The sequence below is a fragment of the Aplidium turbinatum genome, chromosome 1, assembly GCF_918807975.1.
Source record: "Aplidium turbinatum chromosome 1, kaAplTurb1.1, whole genome shotgun sequence".
NCBI lineage: Eukaryota > Metazoa > Chordata > Ascidiacea > Aplousobranchia > Polyclinidae > Aplidium > Aplidium turbinatum.
Genome location: NC_137472.1, coordinates 34,091,968 through 34,113,208, shown reverse-complemented (window position 1 = coordinate 34,113,208; position 21,241 = coordinate 34,091,968). Strand labels below are relative to the sequence as shown.

The window sequence follows — 21,241 nt, the reverse complement described above, 5'->3', positions numbered from 1 at the left end:
TTAGAAAGTGATATGAAAACGACAGTTTGTGGAAATGAGTTGTCACACGCTTCCAAAAATTGCTTTTCGCTCAAGTTTTTCTCTGTGAGCTGTGTCATGAGTTTTTTGACATCGACAGTGTTCAAAATGTTTTGGTGGACATGCATCAACGCAAGACGAGTAAGTCTTTTTTGTGTCATTGAGCTTCTCAACCACGTTTTCAGGCGCCATAGAGCAGAAAAAGAACGCTCTGATGATGCAACTGAAACCGGGAGGCAAAGGCAGAGCTCCACAACTTTTCACGTTTTTTTGAAAAGATCTAGTCTTCGAGGGTTTAGTTGCGATAGTATCTCACCAACCTTTTTAACGGAGTTTGCGGTTTTTCCACTTACAACATCGCTGAGCAAGGTCTAAGTTCCGTGTTTAGGCGATCTTTTCTGATGGCATCGGGTAAGCTGATCTCAGTATCAGATCCTTCCTCACCGTTTGCACAGCTCGGAAGGGCCTTCTCTCTGTTGGCTGCTGTAAGCAGATCCACTTGGTCGAATCTTCGATCAAGCTCAGCTTGAACAAAATTAAGGGCTTCGATGAATTGCCGTTTCCACGCTCCTTCTCCCTCAGACGACAAACCATCCGATTCCTTTGTGTTTCGAAATCTTGCTAGAGTTTTGCTCACTTGGGGATTCTTTAGCGTCTTTAGGTTATTGGCAGACGCAAAGACGTTTGCTGCTTCCACAAGCATGGAAATGGATTAATCTTTTCTGAGATTTTTGATCCGTTTGCGGAAAATGGTGATGATCCAAAGATGAAGAAGCAGAGATCTTCTTGTTTTGGAGCTGTCTTGCGACGGCTTCTGCAAACTGAAAAACTTCACCGCTGCAGGTAATCGCAAAATAAAGCCACATCATGCGTGCTTATTTTACCAAGCTGAATATCTTTGCACGTGCGTCTCCTTTTATTGCGCTATCTTCTGTCATGTGGGTCAGACATTGCAACAGCCAAACAGGGTAGGGTAGCACTTAACAACATGAGCGAGGGAAGAAGCAGTGTTGTACGCGTCAATGAAATAAAATGACGGCATCAGCGTCAGCGCGAATTGCCTAAAAACTTCACGGCGTAAAGTAGTGCGTCAGCTCTTAAAGAAATTGATGGCGTCAGCGCTAATTTCTAGCGCTATTTTTGCCAGGGTCTCACAAAACAGAAGTAGGCCTATTTCAACCAAGTTTAGGCTAACAATAGCTATAAATAAAGAGCAGGTATTATGTTTTGAGACTGTATTGTAATGGCTGCTTAGTCTATTAGTTATTTCGTTGTAGAAACACAAGCATTTCAAAATGTTTATCTAACAATCTGCTGCGTTTGGGACGCATAATGTCCTTTTCATGTGAAAACAGGTGTTCCACAGCAGCACTGGATGGTATTGGTGTGTTGTACTGTATTTCAAAAACAAGCCTTGAAAACGTTTACTCGGAAAGGTATCACTGTTCCAAGCGTGCAGTGATGGTGTAGCATGTATAAATTTTTTAACGAGGCCCTCTGCACCAACATCGCTCTTTTCAGAGGCATGGAGCTCTTAAAATAAAGTATCTTCAACCTCCGACATTCATTGATTTTTTGCTTTCTCTCCCTGATCCCTCGTTCTCGATACTGCTCACGATATGAGTGATCACTATTTGGCGGACTTCTTCCGCTTGTATTCCAGGTAGGTTATCCATTCCAACCAACGCGAAAGCGGGTAATTCAGATGAGTCGCGCTGGCCAGAATACATTGTGAAACTCTCATTGTGATTTGTGAAACGAGATTTTCCATGAAAACAAAAATGACGCATAGCGCGTGACGCTTAAAATCGGCAAAATAGTTGACGGCGCTATCACTTCCGTCAACTAAAAAATAAATTGACGGCGCTAGCCTTAGCGTCAACAAAAGTCAACGTACAACACTGGGCAGAAGCACGAACGCACCAACAAATAGGAAACAAACCAAGCAAATTGCAGGCAACTTCATCGGAACCAAAAAGCGACATGAACAAAGATTTACGTTTAGACCAGGGGTCACCAACTGGCGGCCCGCGGGCCGCATGCGGCCCGCCACGCTGTATCGCTGCGGCCCGCGGAAGATATCAGCGTACAAGTATAACCAAAAATACTTTTCTTGAGGGAGTTAAAGAGCACGAAGGCAAAAAATACTTTCCTGGAAGCATATTTTCGCATTGCATACGATTCCACCGACCGACCAATCAGATTATAGTTCTAGGTGGGGATTGCTTAAAGTTATTCCAATGCGATGTCCAGCCACACTGTCCCAGTGGTTGATTAAAACGTCTGTTTTCGAATTTTGAAATTGTCTGTGAGCATAGGGTTGCTTATTTTAAGTTTGCAAATGTCATGTAAACACTAGTGCGAGTTTCACCGTTATTGTGTTTCACGAGCAGTGTTCTCTTTATGCAAGTTTTTGTTGGCAAAATGGGTCGGTGTGCCAACTCAATTTATAATAAATTGGCAATATATTACATATAAATTTAGAGACTTTTTCTGATTGTATTATGAAAATATTTAGCTTAGTAGGCCTACTGCAAAACGTTTTTATTTTTTAAGAAATATGGAACGCTTCACGATTTTGCGTGTCATCCTTGCGCAGGAGCCATGCTAATCTGTATCGTTCCAATCATAGTATATGTACTGCCGAAGCAAGTAGCCTACTGCAAAATGTTGTTAATCAACAAATTCTTGCCACGCTGATGAGCACCGCAAGTGACAGTTGTCCATAATAAAAGAAAGACGGTTTTATAGATTCTCACAAAAAAGATGAAAAACCAACTCATTGCTTTTTTAGAGGGAAGACTGTTCATAAATTACGATTTTTCGGTGATTTCCACAAGCGTTTGTTTCATGGTACCTGGTGTGATGATGTCTAGTTTAGCGTTGGTGCTGGTGCCTTCAACATTTAGTTGCAGAATGGTCACTCCTTGACCTACAACAGCTGGTGCAGTTCGCCCTGACAAGGGCGCTGTGCTTGGTCTGGGGGTGCCATTCTGATGATTGTTCTTCCGCATAACTTTATAGCGACAGTTGTAGCAAGTTTAGTTTCCCAAAGTCGGTACTTGCGAGGGCGGCCACGTGGAGGTACTTGCTTTCGTCGGCAGAGAGTGCTGCTTGTGAGTGTGGTAAAATGCAGAAGGCAGCACACATTATCAAGGATTGCCGGCTATACAGACCTCCTCATGGCATGGAAGGCCTAGTTTCCATCGATGACGACACCAGGCAGTGGTTAACTAACGGATGCCTTGACATATAGTGACAACACGAGAGAAGATGGTACCTGGTTTTTTTTCCCTGTTATTGGAGCCTATTTTTGGCTGATATGTTTGCAAGTCACTGTTGTTGCCTGTATTGCGATGTGTCAAACATTTCCTTGTTTACTGAAACTGTTAATTGCAAGATATCTTTTGCGAAGCGAAGTAACAACACCACTCTTGCTTGGCGATGAATATTCTGATGAAGCCGCTCGCCTCGCTATAAGTGCACAAAACAAGTGGCCTCTATTTATTAGGCATGGTTAAAAAAGTCAAAAGTGTTGTATAAAAGAAGCTTGGCCTGGCAGTAGCGTTGTTCGATTAATTTTGTTGCTACGGTATTCTAACATAAATATGAACAACATGTAACGCTGGATACTGGGTACGAAATGCATTCTTTTCTAGCATAAGAGTCAACCTACCTAACATTTTATTAGTGCGGCCCGCCACACCTCTCCTTAGTGCCAAAGTGGCCCGCTTGCAAAAAAGGTTGGTGACCCCTGGTTTAGACGATCGATTCACGAATGAGCATGATTACTGCAGTGAATGTATAACGATCCAGGGCACAATGCTTAAAGTTTGGCCCGCACTCCGTTATAACAACCAGATCTTTTGCTGTTTTATGCTGCAAAGTGGGTATTGCAGAATGATGTCCAATAAATGATGGACCGCCGTGTTAGTAAGGAGGGTGGCTGGTACCGCTACTGCGAGGTATTGTAGCTCCCTGTGATTGACGACTTTTACTGCGAAAGATGAGCGCGACCACACATAACAGAAACTCGATTCATCGTAGCAATTATTGCTCGAATAATTTTTTGAAAATATGTTGTGTACCTTAACTTTTCTGAATTTTCTCGGGGGGGCTGAAGAAATTTTAGAAAATTCCAGGGGGGGCTGAATTAGCTTTAGGGGGGGCTGAAGCCCTTGAGCACCCCTAATTCCCGCGCTCTTGGTGCTGTTTACTTTTGCTAGATAAAACTCAAGACATTGCGTTGAAATATGTTAAAAAGAATGCCTATTTTGCACACCTGGAAAGGCAGTGTGGAACAAATCTTTAAAGAGCAATATTGTTATTTAAAATCAAGCAAATCATAACTAATTGATAACGATCCATTATACTATCACAAACACGCAATATTTTCCAGAAGCCATCATACTGAAATGTAATTTAATAATGTAGGTGACGTCATCAAGTACGTCATTAAGTACCAGCATGGTGTTTATGTTTAGAAAGTACATCAATTCATTATCATATAACTTAGAGATGAAGCATGTAGGATTATCAGTTTTATCGCTATTTGCAAATTACTGTTTAATGACGTCATCATTTTCGGAGTCAGTACACAATGAATTGGATTCTCCTAATTATATTGAATCTGTTGACGCATAAATCATCTTTTTACAATAAGAATTAAGTAAGTTATGACGTTTTCAAATCTCGTGAAAACAACTCCCGATTAAAAGCAATGCATTTTCAAGCCTCGAAAAAATCGCTTCAAGTAGCCTACGTTTATTAATCGCAATTTTTGGAAATGAAGACGATGTCCGATCAAGCTCAAACTTTCAGAAATGTCGTTTTATGAGTATTCGCAAGAAAGAAAGTTTGCAGCAACGAAATCGGAGAAAAAGTCCAAATTTCACCCACCCATTTAAGGATGTAATTAAAACAAAAATATTTTGAACTGTTACTTTGTTAAATTTTTAGATTCGGCATACAGCCAAGCAGTCACTTCATGAAGCCTCTGATAAAAAACAACATTTTGAATAAAAAGTTTGTTTAGAACAGGTGTCACCAACTGGCGGCCCGCCACGCTGTTATGTGCGGCCCGCGGAAGGTTTCAGCGTACAAGTATAACCAAAAATACTTTTCTTGAAGAGTTAAAGAGCATGAAGGCAAAAAAATACTTTCCCGGAAGCATATTTTCGCTTTGCATACGATTCCACCGATCGACCAATCAGATTGTAGTTCTAGGTGGGGGTCACTTAAAGTTATTCCAATGCGATGTCCAGCCACACTGTCCCAGTGGTTGATTAGAACGCGTACAAAGTGGAATTATTATCATAGCCTCTTTTCACATATAAGCTAGGTGGGCAATTGCCCACCTAGTCCCTTCGCTTGCCCTCCTAGCCCTTTCTTTGCCCCCTAGTTTAAAACTAGGTGGGCAATTTTTAAGACTTAATTTTTGTTTAAATTTGATCCTAGTTTTATCTTAAAACAGCAAATTTAAACAGCAAATTTGTAGTTTTTCTACTTTCTTATGGAACACTTCACTTCTGTGATCTATCAGCGCTACCGAACGTGGGAATTTGTTATATTTCATTGCAGCTATTTTTATATATTTATGCTATAGCAACATAGGGTGGCATCACTAGATGCCTACATCATTTCTTAGGAACGAAACTTGCCTGCCAACGCAACTACTTCGTGATTCTCACAGCTGTTACCATTAATAACTCATAGACCCAGAAAGCTGACTTGAGGGTGTAATCCTACCCCTATGTCCAGTAGCGTACCTAGGGTATGGCAGGCATGGCTCGAGCCATGGGCGCCACATTGATAGGGGCGCAAAAATCGGTTGGTAAAAATTAAAATTTGTGACTTACACTTTCTTCAAAATTTAATTTGCGCTCAATACAAAGATCGAAAAGGAGTCTCTCTTTTACTGTTGCCATTGTTGAACAATGAAGTTGTGTCGTTGCAAAAGCGGCATTGTGCTTCTCCTGGCTCATTTTGCGTTCAGTCAGCAACAATTGGAAGTTTAGTAAAGTCGCTAATGAGCGATTAGTTGAAGCGTGTTGTCCGCCCCGATAGCTCGACCAGTGGTTACGCGCCCGGCTCAAGATCACGCGGTGCAAGTTCGACTCTCGGTGTGTGCGCTTGAGCAACGCATTTCAGGACTGCTTTCCATTCAGCGGCACCTAGTGAATGGAATAACTCCCCGGCAGCAATACTTCAACAATCGGAAAACTTCACTCTGCCAATCTTGGTAACCGGCCCTGCGTCAAGAGCCTCTACAAGTATGCGAAACTACCAGGAATAACAAATCAAGGCTTTGCCAGTCCGAGGATAAAAATTTAAAAAAAAACAGCTTTAGAAGTATAGCACCAGAACTTACTTATTCATTTTTATAAGAATTTATAAATCTAATGTGTGTTGATTCTATTCTATTTTCTAGTATTATTCTATTATTATTATTTATTATTCTATTATTATTATTCTATTATTCTAATTCTATTCTATTAGATTCTATTTGAATAAGACCTTCTGATGATCCGTTAGGTGAAACAATTTGTAAAGGCTTCAGATAGTAATAACTAGGGCAACCAATTTTTTGACCTAAAAACTTGAAATTTTGACTTTATAATTTACAAATTTTGACCTAATTTTGACCAATAACTTTCTGCGTTTGCAAATGCGAAATACAAAAAATATAAGAAATCAAACCGTTAGGTAAGGATATCTTCTTTTTCTAATGAAATTAAAAAAGAAAAATGTGGAAGACTCAACGATACCACAGTTAACGAACAGGTAATGAAAGTCACTCGAAAAACTGCAAAAGATAAATATGGAGGAGTGTCTTTAAATATCCCGAAATTACTGAGAGGGTTCTGCAGTATTATATTTCAGCATCAAGTAATGTTTCACATTATCGCCTTTGAAGTACCTGTCTCTCGCCAAAATTTTTTCCTAAAATGGAGAAGCTTGTCTCTACTGATACAGAAGTTGCTTGGGAGTTCCTCAGCAGGCTATATAAATGTGGTGAAATATCATCTCGTCTCATTTTCACAATGCACTTGATGTCATTCCTTGAGATTCTTGCTTGAAAATATTTTCCAATTTGGCAGCCATCAACACCAAAGTCAAGGGACGTCATTTTCTGGTAAGCTTCTTGAATGGTGTAACGGCTGTCTTCCATCTTCTGAATTATATCAAACAGTGCACTGTACTGCTCCTCTATTTCTACAAGGTGAGTAACTAAATTGGGAGCTTTTACAGCATCTTGACCACGCCGCAGCAAGACACCACCATCATGGAAGCCTTCCACAATATTTCTTACTTCTGGTAGACTTCTTGAATAATAGAAAGCAGCTTTCAACCAAGTGCCCCATCTAGTTACAACTGGCTGTGGAGGTTGGCCAATGGAAGTAAAACTACCTCTTTATGACCTGTTTTTAATGATCACTGCTTTTACCCTGGCAACCAACTCATCAACAGTAGGGTAGTTGGCTCTCACTTTCATAGCACAGTTATGTAGAAGGTGAGCCATGCATGTGACATGAAAAAGCCTGGGATATAATGTTTTTAACAAGTTTCCAGCAGCAGTCATATATCTCGCTGCATCAGTTAACAACAAGCAAAAGTTTTCTCTTGCAATACCAAGACAGTGAACCATATCATCAATTTCTCGAGTCATAATGTCACTGTTCACAGACTGTAGAAGAGTCTTGCAGTTGGCTACAAACGTTTTTTCAGGGGCTGCCAATTTACCAACTAAAATATTCAAAAACTGTTTACCATCTATGTCACTTTCATCCACATTCCACAACCATAAACATTTCTTGGTCCTTCAAATAATCTTGCAATCGTAATACTTCTTCATCAGCTAATTTCTCAACTATCGAACGACATGTTCTCTCAGAAGGCAACGCATGGCCAAGCTCTTGAAAGAAAGATTTCAGGTGGCTGTTTCTCAACTTGTGCAGTGGTATGTCAGCACTTAGAAACGCCTTAGTAGCTTTTTCCGCAAAACCTTGTATAGAATTTTTAAGAAATGTCTGCGTACTTGCCTTTTCATGTAAGAAGCCTCTTTGATGCTTTGCACTGCGGCGATGTGAATCCACCATAAACCTTTTGTCCATAAACCATAAACATTTCACTATGCAGTCACACAATTTGCAGAATAATTCACCTTTAGATGTTGTGGTAAACTCAGAAGCGTAATCAAGCAGTGTGCTACGAACTTTAGAATAATTTGATTCTTTAACCTTAGGCATAATTATAGGCTAGCTAAAGACAAATTTGAAAACATCAGGAAGCGAAAACTTAATACTATGTAGGCTATAATGGTTTGAGCATTCACCTAACCAAGAACAAAGACCGCGTTAATGCCTTCCACGCCTAGCCTACCGTACTTAATATTCAATCGTCAGTAGTGGGCGAAACAAGATTATTATCTCAAAAATTGCAACAAATACAATAGCAACTGAAATTGCAAAAAAAAAAATAGTATCTGTGAAGCTTTAATAAAATATCAAGTGAGAAGAAAAACTCTGTTAAAAGAAAAGTTTGACCTAACCATGAAATTTGACTTTTTTTTTGACTTAATAACTTTGAAACTTCTCTTCGTGTCAGCCTGAAATTTAGTTTATGGACGTTTCATAAACTTTGAACAAAGCAGAAAAATTTTGACTTTATTGACTTTTGGTTACCCTAGTAATAACTATATTTGATTTAAATCTAATGTGTTGCATGACTTCAATTTGGCCTGACCAGAGCACTCAGTCTGTTTTGGGAAGGAATTAGCATTAAAGTATTATTGAGCCTATAAGCATGATTAGCCTATATGAAATATTGAGACCATGAATTAGGTTAGGTATGATTTATATTTACGTGCTGCGCTGGCGCTGCCTAGCACATAGCAGTCTGAAGTTTTGAGGTTCATTCACAACTTCACAAGCTGTGCTTTATGAATATACGGTAGGCCCACTGTACTTTTACCTAACTTCCTCAAGTTATCAAACGGATAAAAAGAACTCAATTAGGAGAAGAACACACTAATGTTGGGATTGGGAATGATTCGCTTTCAGTTTCTTCAACCTTTAGTTACCATACAACCCAACGGTCACAAAACCCTTCGACGCGCCAACAAATGTCGGCGACAAATTAAATTAATTAATATTAGTTTTTAAAAGAATCTGCCGGACTTGGGTCGTTTTTATTTTTATCCACAGTTATCCGACAAAAATACCCGTATCTATAGGTCGGTCACCGCCGGTCGCATCAACACAGCGCTTTATTGAGATGAATTTTAAGTAGGCCTATAGGCCTACGTAAATGATTATGAAAACATTTTTTCCATGTAGACTTATATATTATGATTATAGACCAAGACAATTTCTTAATTTAAATTTTATTTGTTAACCTTTTTAATTCCAAATAATAATTATAAAATAATTATAATTTATAAGACACAAAGCGCAGCATTCTATCAAAATGATTAGCTCCGCAGACAGAACAAAACTTCCATGACGAAACAATCTCACGTGACTGCCTTTGAACTTAGGCTACTGTAATAAAACGGCAATAACACATTTATTTTTTTTGTGATTTGTTCATAAAAGACTTGTATGCAATTTTCAACTAAGATTGTTAAAAAGGGCGCACATTTAAACTTTGCCATGGGTGCCATTTTGCATAGGTACGCCACTGCCTATATCATCAAAGTAGTCCTTTCCAGTTTTGATAAAAGTGATTCGGCAATTGCTTCTTAACGAAAAATAAGGAATATGTTTGGGTACGATGGGAATCGTCATATTTTTGTATTTTTAACTGGCTATAGGGCTAAAATTAAATACAGTTTTCCTTGCTGTTTTAAGATAAAATTAAAAGTAGATTTCGTTTTGTACGGTAACTCTGTTCATTTTCTTCTTTCTGGCTTAAAACAACTGAATTTTCTTGTTCTTTCCAGGTAGCCTATGTGCAATGAAATTTTTATTTTGACCTAAAAATAATGTTTTAACTATATTTTTATCAAATTTTGATTTTACTTTGACCTAACGAAATTGCTTATTTGTAGAGGCCACAGTTCTTCCTTGAATTGATAGCCTACCAGTTAGGCTACCCAAAAATAATATTATGTCGATTTCAGACCCAAACGTGATTAATAAAAGGGGCTTGTTCAATAAACGTTTGCCTTGATTGCGATGCTTGTTGTCGCTCCAATCCAGCTTGATGGAGTTTACTTTTCCTGTGGCTTTCAACAAAATACTTTTTATCGCACTTCACTATGAACTCGCAAAAATTGCACCTTATATCACTCCAGGGAGTTGCATTAAATTTATCAGGAAAATCTCGACAAATCTGTTTAACTTTTCCTGAAGACGATTTAGCTTGCTTAGGCATTTTTGAATTAGCCCTACAGAATATCAGTAGGCTATTCCCACAATCCAAACTGTTGATCTTCCAAAAGACCACGTTTGCGAAGAGGACGTGTTTTATAAGAATAATTAAATACGTAACAATGGACAATTTGCGATAAAAGTTATCCAAGGGGGCATTGTGACATATTTCCTGCTTTTATGGGTTAATATGGTTTAATTGTGTCGCAGTTCATGATTTACAATGCTTCTACGAGGATTTTGAACAAGAAAAGTGATAGGACAAGCTGCATATAACAAGTTCTGCACTATTTTTTATTTCAAAAATAATTTTTTATTAGGCACAACAGTTGGAAGAAAACTTTGCAGCTTTCTTCGATTGAACTTTTTAGATTATAAAAGTGACCAAGAAACGTTTTTGATACTCTTCACATTTTGAACTATTTTATTTCTTTGGCAGTTAAAGAATGAACAGCTAAATGGAAAGCTTCAGCATACATCTAGAACTTATGAGCCTACCTTTGACCTTACTTATAATATCGTTAATGTTCCATTCAAGCAGATTATATCAATTTGTGTTGTGAGTAGGCTACGGTACCTCATATTTTGTGTGAGATTTGAAAAGTCTGAATTACCGAAGTTCGTTTCCTGATTTTAAAATCAAAATGAAATACCAGTTCTTTAGAATCATCTAATTCTGCAAAGATTCAACTCACTACAATATCTTAGCAGTTGTGCATCATAGTTATTTCTTTTTACTTTAGTACAAAAGACCTCTGCAACTAAATGTTGCTAGATTAAATTTTATTTGGTTACATTATTATTTATAAAATATTGTGGGCGGAGATGAATATAGGAATCAATTGTAGGTGTCAAAAGTTTAGCCTAAGTATAATATGTCTTTTTACCCAAAATTTTCGTGAAAAATCTACATTTTTACATGTTTTTTGCTCGGAAAAAATGCCCTTTTTCCCATCATTTACGCGCGAAAAGTGCCCTTTTTAAATAATTTGCGAGCTAAAAGGGCCATTTTTCGAAAATTTGCCCACCTAGTCCCAATTTGTGAAAAGATGCTATGATTATTATGCTTCCGGGCAGTTGAAAAATATTTAGCTTAGTTTGCCGACTGCAATAATGTTGTTAATCAACAATTCTTGCCATGCTGATAAGCACGGCAAGTGACAGTTGTCTAATAATAATAATTAATCAAAGAAAGACTGTTTTATAGACTCTCACAAAAAGGATGAAAAACCAATTCATTGCTTTTTTAGAGGGAACACTGTTCATGAGTTATGATTGAAACGTTTTTTTCGGTGATTTCCACAAGCGTTTGTTTCATGGTGCCTGGTTTCTTTCTCCCTGTTATTGGAGCCTATTTTCGCGGATATGTTTGCAGATCACTATTGCTGCCTGTATTGCAATGTGTCAAATATTTCCTTGTTTACTGAAACTGTTAATTGCAAGATATCATTTGTGAAGAGAAATGACAACACCACTCTTGCTTGGCGATGAATATTCTGATGAATCCGCTCGCCTCGTTATAAGTGCGCAAAACAAGTGGCCTCGTTTATTTGGCAATGTTAAAGAAGTCAAAAGTGTTGTTACAGGAGCTTGGCCTGGCAGTAGCGTTGCTCGACTAATTTTGTTGCTGCGGTATTCTAACATAAATATTAACAACATGTAACGCTGGATACTGGGTACGAAATGCGTTCTTTTCTAGCATAAGAGTCAACCTCCCTAAAATTTTATTACTGCGGCCCGCCACAGCCAGGGGCGACGGAAGCGGGGGGCAAGGGGGGCGGATGCCCCCTCTGCCCTTAATTCTTCTGTGGATGCAGGGGCAGGGGAGGCAATGGTGCCCTTTTAAGGTCATGTAAGCTACTGCACATTCTGCAATACGATATAACAATTTCAGCTATTAGCTTAACTATAACAGGCCTCGAAATTCGTTTTTGTTGACGGCGGACAAACGTGTCCGGTCTGAGCAGCTATCTCGGCGGACAAATTAAGTCTCACGATGGACAAACGTGTCCGGTCTGAGCAGCTATCTCGACGGATAAATTAAGTCTCACGGTGGACACACCAGTTTTAGCGTCGATGCCATGCTTAATCACTTTATCTTGATAATTCTTCGCCGTTTGAGAACTATAGCTACGGCTTAGAAGGCTTTTTAAAATTTCATCGAAGTCACTCTGAAAGGCTTTCATCAGACCAACGACGTGCGCTTGAAAAGTCGAAGCGCCGTGTAGCTGCTTACGCCACATAACTGATTAACTTTCACCAAACGAGGTCGTGTGGCTTCTTACGTCACTATGCTCTGGGCACGAGTCGGAAAACTTGTACACTAACGCTACTATTTTCTGCTGTGCAAAGTTTCACAGGCTTTTTTCTTTAGGTTTATTTTTGCGTGTCATGTGAGCGAAAGTGAATTTTCCTTGAGCGTTTTCTTTCTTACTGTAATACCAAAACTTAACAAATTTTGCTGCATCTTCCTGTAATATAGCTTACTCGTATAATCTTATTTTGTAACCAACCTTGCCTTATCAATATTACTTGGAGATCAAAGCCAGACATTGTGACGTAAAACTTGAACTAAGTTGCGCGTGATTAGTGTAGAAGTACCAGTATTCCCATCGATTCTTAACGAAGAATTCACCTTTGTTACGCTGATTCAATGTCATCAATCGTTGAAGCAACGTAAAAATCGAAAGTTATCCTTCTTGAATGGAATCTAAGGGATACAGTATTCAAATTTTCTAAATGCGCGGGAAATTATATTCTTGCAACAATTGTTCGTGCTACGCAATGACGATTTGTATCGCTAGTTTCAATGTTATTTCTCGGCGGACAAATATGACCGATCTAGATGGTACTTCCCGCGGACATCACATGCTGTGACGGCGGACATGTCCACCGTGAATTTCGAGGCCTGCTATAATCTTTCATTTCTGCCTCAAAATAATATTCACGACACGAAATTCTGTATCACAGTAGGTAATTAGCCTACATCATCATAACATAGCATGATGCCCTCTCGTGCCATTGTTTTTTGTATACCTGACACTTGTATCATTACTCGATGATGAACTGATGGATGAGCATTATTGCTATATCTTATCTTAAAACTAAAAAAAAAATTGGTCTTTCAGCAATAAAAGTTCCCTTTTTTTATAATCCTGCCCCCCCCCAGTCAAAAACCGTTCCGGCGCCCCTGGCCACAGCTCTCCTTAGTGCCAAAGTGGCCCGCATGCAAAAAAGGTTGGTGACCCCTGGTTTAGATTAGGGTGGGTCGAAATTTGGACCTTTTCTCCGATTTCATTGCTGCAAACTTTCTTTCTTGCGAATAGTCATAAAATGACATTCCTAAAAGTTTGAGCTTGATCGGACATCGTCTTCATTTCTAAAAATCGCGAGGTAGGGGAGAGTGGGGTTAGTTGAAAAATTATCACTTTTTTAAATCTCGAAGACTTTTTTAAATATTTACTGCCACCATGTGATGTAGTTTATAAAAACACATAATCCATGTTAGTTTCGATTTGTTGAGTCAAGTTATGCCTGTTTGGCAGACAACTTTGTATTTTCTTACTTTCGAAGTAAAATTTTTGGCGTTTTAAGAAACATCTTTTGCGTCGATGTCGTTAAAGATAGGCAGAAGTATTTTGGTGTGTGTCAGCTGTAGGTGTTCTACAACACTAAGAAATAAACAAATTTTAGTCAAACGCACCATGCTTGAATATGTTAGGAAAATAGTTTGTCATATGCTAATGGGGCTAGTTGGAAAATAGTGGGTGGGGTTAGTTGGAAAATGTTTTGATACCAGGATGACGATGTAATATGATGCGAGTATATCGTTGTGGTATGATAGTACGTAGTATAAGCTCCAATCTACTTGTTTTAAGCAGATATACTGGTAAAATTTTAATTTAAATAGCTTGGAAAGTGCAATATATACGGTATCACAAGTTTTACGAATGAGTTTATTAAAAAATCTAAAGTTTATCATTTTTACGATGATTAGGTGTAGAATTTATTGCATTTTGATTTCAAAGCAAGTAAACATATTTGCTTACATACCGATGTAAATGTTTGTTGGTTGAAAAAAGAGTATCCAGTTAATTAGCGTGCAGTAAACTGACGTTTTTCAACGAAACCCAGGCATGGGGTTAGTTGAAAAATCAATTTTATGTTTGTTTATTTTAAATTTGCATTAAAACTTAAATTGACTGAGTACTTATTTTTAGTTGTATGATAGGGGACAACATAGGCGATAATTTAAGCCGCTTCAAGTTGTCAGGTTATGCACCAATTGCTTTAAATTCCACTTTAAAAAAAAACTTTCCAACTAACCCCAGTCTCCCCTACCTGAAGCGATTTTTTCGAGGCTTGAAAATGCACTGTTTTTAATAGGAAGTTGTTTTCACGAGATTTGAAAACGTCATAACTTACTTAATTCTTATTGTAAAAAGATGATTTATGCGTCAACAGATTCAATATAATTAGGAGAATCCAATTCATTCTGTACTGACTCTGAAAAATGATGACGTCATCAATGACACCATTAAACAGTAATTTGCAAATAGCGATAAAACTGATAATCCTACATGCTTCATCTCTAAGTTATTTGATAATGAATTGATGTACTTTTTAAACATAAACACCATGCTGGTACTTGATGACGTACTTGATGACGTCACCTACATTATTAAATTACATTTCAGTATGATGGCTTCTGGAAAATATTGCGTGTTTGTGATAGATAATGAATCGTTATCAATTAGTTATGATTCGCTTGATTTTAAATAACAATATTGCTCTTCAAAGATTTGTTACACACTGCCTTTCCAGGTGTGCAAAATAGGCATTCTTTTTAACACATTTCAACGCAATGTCTCGTATTTTATCTAGCAAAAGTGAACAGCACTGTAAATGATTTAAGGCAGACATGTGATTTGGTTTTGTTGAGTGACACAATGGAAGATCTGAGAGGGAAATTTGAGAAGTGGAAGGAGTCGTTTGAATGTAAAGGTATGCGTGTGAACATCAAAAAGACAAAGGTCGTAATAAGCGGAACGGAAGGGGAAATCACAATGAGCAAAATTGACCCATGTGGCGTCTGCGGAAGAAGAGTGATGGCAAATTCTGTTACATGTACGAAATGCAAGAAATGGGTGCATGGAAGATGTGCAAAGATGAAGAGAGTGACATGCAGATCTGGAGATGGTTTTGAATGTGAAAGATGCAAGAAGATTGAGGAAGGAATGATTGGTCCTGTTGAAAAGCTGAATGACGAAGTTGAATCAGTAAATGCCTTTTGCTATCTAGGAGATAGATTGAATGCCAGTGGTGGTTGTGAAGCGGCAGTGACTGCAAGAGGAAGGTTTGGTTGGGTGAAATTCAGAGAGTGTCGAGAGTTGTTATGTGGTAGAAGATTTCCGTTGAAAATGAGAGGAAGAATTTATATTAGTTGTGTGAGATCTGCAATGCTGTACGGAAGTGAGACATGGTGCTTACGGGAAAACGAATTGGCGATTTTAAGAAGAACTGAGAGAGCGATGGTGAGAGCAATGTGTGGTGTAAAGCTGATGGACAAAAGGAATACCGAAGAACTTATGAGCTTGCTTGGGTTGAATGAGAGTGTTGATAAGTTGGCAAAAGCGAATGGAGTGAGGTGGTATGGGCATGTTTTGAGAAGGGATGAAGATGATGTTTTGAGAAGAGCGCTGGAGTTGCGAGTGGAGGGTCATAGAAAACAAGGAAGACCAAAGAAAACATGGAAAAAGCAAGTTGAGGAAGAAAGCAGCAAGGTGGGCTTGACAAGAGAGGACGCGCTAGACAGATCGATGTGGAGGCAGGGTGTGAAGACGATTGCGGCACTTGGAGGTGAATCCGGCCACCCTCGGTAACGGGGACATCACCGGATTAAAACTGGACTACTACTACTACTACATGTGCAACCACTGGCCCCAGGTTGTTCCGTGCGGCCAGCATGATGCTCAGCAAATGTTAAAAGTTCATAGGCCTACTGGCCATCACTATTCGTTTTCGATGCAGTTTATATCAAAGCAATGGAAACTTTCGCACGCTGTGCACAGAAATATTGCGCTTTGTGATGCAAGAATGCTGCGTTGCATAATTTTGCAATGCAAAATTACCACTTAGAAAAAGCTATGTGGCATTGTAATGTACACTGTACAGTACCATAGTTGATAGTTGTTGGTGCTACCATATCTATGGTGCTACATAGATAGTTTACTGTTGAAAACGATTTGGTGAACTTTTATAAAAACTATGTTAGGGGGAAGCATCAGAATCTTGTCGACCATGTCTTAATAACCATTTCGCTTTTTGGAAGCACATATTGCTGCGAGCAATTTTTCTCTAAGATGAAAGATTGCAAAGGAAAGCAAAGAGGCCAACTATCGGACCAACATTTAAAAAGTCAACTTCGAGTTGCTTGTAGTTCTGTGAAAGCAAATATTCCAAAAGTTTGCAAAGATCTGGTACAGCAAAAATCACATTAATCTGTGATTAAATACGCTTGACTGAATTTAGTTTCCTCATCTTCCATCGACAATTATTCAGAGTTTTTCAAGAAACTTCGCACAATTGTGTCGTGACTGCATTAAATCTATTACTTAACTACATAAACTACTTTCAAAGGAAAGTAGTTTTATGACTTTTTTCTGAAAAAATCGTGTGGCCCGCGTTATCATTCAAAATTTTGTATTTGGCCCTGCAGTTAAAAAGGTTGCACATGCCTGATTTAAGGATATGCTTTGGTCGGTCTTTGTACAATGGTTCACATTTTATATTGAACCAACATGGGGCATATTGAATGACTAGCCTATATGCGCAACAATTATTTTCAAGTTTTCTGCAATGTCACTTGGCAATTTGTGATCACTGATGTATAGTTTGTAGCAGGGATGGAGGAACCATTTTAAAAGTAGGTGGGCCCAAAGGCGTAGCAGTCAAAGTTAATCAAACTTCTGGGGGGCTTCGTTCCCCAGACCCCCCAAAACGTTGCTGCATTCCTAATACTTCAATTCGCTTACAGTATACATTGTGTTTTTATGATTGCCTTTTGTACTAACCAGCAAAAGTTTTCCGTTTTTGGGCCCGATTTGACCAAACAAATTACAAAATTGTTAAATTGCTTTATAACGCTGTAGGCTACAAAATATGGCGATGTAGGGCCTACACACAAATAAAAAGGCAGAATACACACACAGTTATAGGCTAATACCAACCTGGGAGAAATAATCTGCAGCATTATACAGTAGGCCTACGTGCATGCACTGCATAATATGTAATGATATCTTTGTTTTAACCTTGGAGAACAATTAGATTGATTTATAGATTGCTCCACCAATCACACGCAACCACACACACACATGCTTCCCATCAACAGTGGGCTCAACAGAAAAGTTTGAAGATTAGATTTCATCATTGAGCTATCAAAGACACAGTAACATAGGCAAACAAAAAAAAATTTTTTTTAAAAAGGCACGGCATGTGAGAGTCATTTTAGGGTATTTCGAGGCCCCTGATTCCGAAAATGCACTTGTTTTTTTCGAATTCGCTCTAGTTTTTAAGATAGCCTACAGCAAAAACATTTTTTTGCAATTTTGAGCCCCTATAGATTTAACCCTTAGGCGGTTGGGCTCCTGGAGTCTTGCTCAGTTTGGGGGGGGGGCTGTCGATTCTTCTTATGCTTTAGGAGTGATATCTTTGTTATTTTGGCACGGTTTAAAAATTTGGGATTCACTTTGTAAAACTATTCACGCAGAGCATATCCGAAAAATAAAACTATGTAAATTTTAGAACTGCTTATATACGTTGAAATGTTGATGTGACTTATGACGTTTGAATTATTTGGTATTTTTTGATAGAGTAATGAAAAACATGCATTGCAATGTTGTGATTAAATTTTTTTTACATAATCTCAATTTAAATCATTTGATTAACGAGACATGGGCCAAATTAATTGCTTTCATCCAGCTGGTGGGAAAATTTTGAACAATAGAATATGAAATATTTCAGAGGATGTGCTGAGAAATGCCTTATTTATCTCTCAATTTATAACCTTTATTCGCTCAAAATTTCAGCTCAATAGAGGTGAATAAAAGTTAGGAAAAGTCAAGAAATCTCGTAGTCGCAGCCTCAGTGGTTTTAGAGATACAACTGTTGATACAAAAAAGTTGAATTGACAGCCCCCCCCAACCTTCAAAGGGTTAACGTCGTTTCGTTTATTACATAGACAAAACTGAAAGTAATCCCAGGCACATTTCTGAGTTGTATAAACGCCATTTGAAACCTATCATGTTGATTACAACTCAAACAAACGACTATTTAATATTTACTGGCCCAGTAACAATCAAAATACGACGTGAAGCAAGCCTTAGGATACAAGATGTAGAATATACAACTTGTGCTTTGCGTTAATATATTTGTTGACTTCAACAGTATCAGACTTACTAACTAAGCTACTAAGTACAAACAAAATACATACCTACATTGTTTTGCTTATAAGCAAAACAAAGCCATTCATGAACAAATGCAATTCTTTATTATGGTAGGCTTACTATAGCCTAATTATACTGAGCAACACTCATGAAGGTACGAAGGCCATTTATATAATTACACAATACAAAGTTGTGTTCTTCAGTTAAGTAGCTGCTTAAAATTTTATCCTCGTTACGAAAGAATGTAATCTTGGTTCGAAATTCCATTCCTGGTAGTTTCGAAAATTTGAAAAAACTAAGTGCATTTTTAGAATCAGGGGCCCTGAAATACTTTAAAATGACTTTCACCTTTTGTGCCAAAATCTTTTGTTGGCTTGTGCAATCAAACTAGTGTGTATCAAATGAGTGAAGAGCTTTTTTTTTTGGAACTCCTTCTCTAATTTGTCGTTTTCACTACCTTTTCAAAAAAATTTGGCTTTCAAAAGTGGGTGGGCCAAGCCCACCCAGAAAATAAAGTAGGTGGGCCCAGGCCCACGTGGTTCCTCCATCCCTGGTTTGTAGCAACGTGAAGCGAAAGTTAGCCACCACGAATGATTTAACGGACCAATCTTTGCGTACATCAATTTAGATGAAACATAGCCATTCCTAATGGCATTGGTAATCTCGTACAGATGCCTTTGATCAGTCGATAGATCTTTTACTATGTTTTCCGGTAGCAAACGATTTCCTGGCCCCATCTTCACAGGCACAAATAAAGAGTTGACTTCTTCAAATTCAACTCTACTTAGAAGCTTCCCTATTGGCCCTATAAATGGTGTGTCACCACTGGTAGGTCTATCTAATGTAGCGAAGACGTGTCGAAGGGATAACTTATTGGCTGCAACTGTGCAACATGCATATAAACCAGGGGTTCTTAAACTTTTTTGATCGCGGACCCCTTAAAAAAAATTTGGTTTGTGTGGACCCCCTTTGTGGCCTAGTCCGAGAAACTTTTCTGATCAGCATGAATTGGACATAACGCAATAAAATTAAAATGAATTGGTAACAAAATTTACGTTTTATTAAATTTAAGAAATAGCGAATGCAGATTGTTTTTTAGTATCTTCGATTTAATTTCATCAATGTGAAGGATGCTGCTGTTTGTCTTCAACAAGAACATTGTGGCTTCGTCTTTGATAGGCAACATGCATGTCATCCTTTGCATCCAACCGGTTTCGGCTCTTTGTTTTGATAGTTACCAAGGAAGAAAATCCTGACTAACATAAATATGTGGTTGCAAAAGGGATTAAAGCAGCCATGGCTCTCTACCAAAAGAGCATATGCTTGCGTCAACGAACTCCAAAAATCGCCAATACTTTTCAAATTGAAGGACATTCTTAATGATTCCATTGCCCTTAGTTCAATGAACTCATCTTTTGCAAGGTCCTCATCACTGATAGATTCCAGTTCAACGAGGAAAGGGTAACGTATCAATGCTGTGTTTTTAATATCCTCTGCGGCTAAGCAGTAACCTCTGAAAGAGTTTTGCAATGCTTCCAAATGTCTGTGTGCAGGGAAGATGGTAGAGCATTACAAACTGTAGTTCCATTTTGAAGCATAAATTCTTCCAAACGTTGAGAAAATAGAATAGTTGTTAGTCTCCAATCTCCTCTTCTACAGAGATAACTTGTCCTGAAAAGATTTACATGTAAGTTTTTCAGAAGCGTCCATAGTTGTAACGGCAGGGCCTTGAACAGAACGATTTATCTTATTCATATGAGTAAAAGCATCCGCCAAGTAAGCTAACCCATGAATAAACTCTTCACTGTTAAACTGCTTTGAGAGTTCAATATTTTTGTCTCTTAGAAAAAAAGAAACTTCCATTCGAAGTTTAAATAAGCGATTCAAAATTGTCCCAATGACAGCCAGCAAACTTCTGTATGATAGAGGAGAACTTCCTGTTCCGCTCCCATTTCTTGACATAACCTCTTGAATATTCGATGGTTCAAAGCACAAGCTCTGATAAAATTAACGATTTTCACACTACCAGACCAAATTTATTTCAAATTTGTTGGGAGAGTTTTAGATGTTAATGCATGGCGATGTAAAAAGCAATGAGTAACGATGACCTGAGGAAAATCATCAGCGTTGTTTGAACTTAATCTCTTTTCTTTTAAAAAATTTATTCTGTTTTTGAAATTATACACGAAGATTTCGATTGGGCCTTCATGGACCCCTTAAACTAGTCCGCGGACCCCAGTTTAAGAACCCCTGATATAAACCAACTCACACGATGACCAAGGCGTTGTTCCAGTCCAGTCATCACACCTGATTTAAATTCAGTGTTTACATTCACGGAATCACACCCAACTACTTTGACACAATGCACCATATTATATTTTTTGATACAGTCCATGAGAGCATTTG

At 38.3% G+C, this 21,241-nt stretch overlaps 1 protein-coding gene and 1 non-coding gene across 2 annotated transcripts in view; both read right to left on the bottom strand.

The window, feature by feature from the left end:
- The window catches only part of LOC145775955 (malectin-A-like), a 232,060-nt gene that overhangs the window by 202,788 nt on the left and 8,031 nt on the right, over nt 1–21,241 (bottom strand). The gene's annotated exons all lie outside the window — the stretch shown is intronic.
- LOC145784875 (U6 spliceosomal RNA) lies at nt 2,573–2,674 on the bottom strand. The gene has a single exon (XR_014291065.1). It is a non-coding gene; the product is annotated as a U6 spliceosomal RNA (small nuclear RNA).